The 1,811-nt window shown below is 28.8% G+C and overlaps 1 long non-coding RNA gene across 1 annotated transcript in view; it reads right to left on the bottom strand.

Moving 5' to 3' along the window:
• Positions 1–1,169: 1,169 nt before the first annotated feature.
• Positions 1,170–1,811, bottom strand: part of LOC144961194 (uncharacterized) — a gene marked incomplete at its 3' end in the record, with an annotated part of 3,943 nt that continues 3,301 nt past the window's right edge. Inside the window, exon 2 of the long non-coding RNA XR_013643084.1 lies at positions 1,170–1,305. This is a non-coding gene — a long non-coding RNA (uncharacterized LOC144961194). The remainder of the gene's footprint in view (positions 1,306–1,811) is intronic.

Below are 1,811 nucleotides of genomic sequence, written 5' to 3'. Positions count from 1 at the left end.
ATAGTAACACAGTTGGCAGGTCTGTACAACGAATTGGGCATCAACCTACATTGAACAAAGTTACAAACATATTTAAAAAAAAAAAAACCAAATAGCACAGACAACATCTATAATCGGAGAAAGAAAAAAAACAATAGGGAAGGATTGAATTGCTTAATTAGCTAAAACATTTATACAATTTAAGACGAGGGAACCCCATTCAAAACGGTGAGCGTTTGGGAGGTTAATAAATACAGCACATGTATGTAACACATTCATGACATGAGAATGATGTATAGAAAAATATTGGCAGTGTATAAGAAGATTGACCTTTCCCCTATGCAGTCAATCCACATAAAAAAGCAGACGTGTGTAAAGTGACAGCCAATAAATAGACAAGGTGTAAACGTGATAATGTGATGTTCATTGCTGGTAATTAATGACAAATCTTGTATTATTGATTGTTATCATTCTTTTTTTTTTTTTTAAATAAAATCTTTCACTATATCACCACCCCTATTAAATTTCTGTTTGCGTCTTTTACAAAATACTGTATTGTTTTGTTTTTTTTTTTTGTTTACCATTATTAGCTTTATTTATCTAATTTATCTATCTATACATATACTTAAAAATTTATTTATATATTTACATTTATATTTGTCTATTTATTTATATATCGATTAACTTAAACATTTACATATAAACATATTTGTCTATTTATAAATTGACATATCTTTTCGTTAATTTATTCATATATTTCTATATCTATTTGATTAATTAATTCTTTTATTTATTCATTTATCTATCAATTTAACTATCTTACTTCAACTTGTTAAAAACCTGAAACAATCTAGACAATTTAAACGAAAATCCACGTCGAATGAGAATTGTCTAATTATACTGAAAATAAACTGCGTAATCTAAGAGATAAACTTCTCATGCCACATGAGTGAAACTTGCCAATGAGTTGCAAAATAAACAGAAAACACACAACACACAAGCAGCTTGTTTGAAATTAAAAGGTAAAAAAAAAATGTATTCCAATTAAAATTTTGGTCAAAAACTTTTAGCTAGACTTGGAGAAAAAAATGAATTGTACTAAACCTAAGAAAACAAACAACCTAACGTCTAGATGGGAAAGTAAAATAAATAAAAATAAAAATAAAAACTGTTTAAAAATATCAACTGACAACAATAGACGGCACAGCCATATTGAATGTATGATAACAATTGTCTACTCACCGCCCCAACCGGCGGTTTATTTAACGCTTTCTGAATATCCTGTCTTACTTGTGCCAGCTCACCCACCAAAGAGGACCCTTTGCTCTAGAATCAGAACAAAGATTCGTCAAATAAGTCAATATCATGGAGGTGACAAATCAAAGAAGAAGAATAATGGTGATGACTAGCAGAATTAGTTTTTTAAGCAGCTATGTTATATAAAATAACCATTGGTGTGTTGTACATTCTATACTGGTTAAAAATTAAGGAGAAAGAAACCCAAACAAATTGACCCCATAAAAATTTGTAAATGCAAACACAGATTTTATATGTATAGGTGGCAGGACTTTATGAGAACAAGCAGGAAGACCATAGCAAAAAGTTAAAACAGTATCACCCAAAAACAACTTTATTTTAAATGATTTTATGTGCATATTATATAAATGGAATAATTATAGTCAATCAATCTGTCGCAAATTATTTAATTCAATTAGTTTGATGTAAGCGTTTCACAATTTTGGGATGATTATAAAAGATAACTGAAAAATATTTCTTTTTACAACCCCAAGTCTTAGATTGGATCCAATCTGGAAACTAAAAAAATGGTAGGT

This window comes from Berghia stephanieae, unplaced genomic scaffold, assembly GCF_034508935.2.
Source record: "Berghia stephanieae isolate SIO BIC M18660-M18661 unplaced genomic scaffold, UCSD_Bste_1.3 scaffold1697, whole genome shotgun sequence".
In the NCBI taxonomy this organism is placed as follows: Eukaryota; Metazoa; Mollusca; class Gastropoda; order Nudibranchia; family Aeolidiidae; genus Berghia; species Berghia stephanieae.
This window is presented reverse-complemented; position numbering and strand designations above follow the sequence as displayed.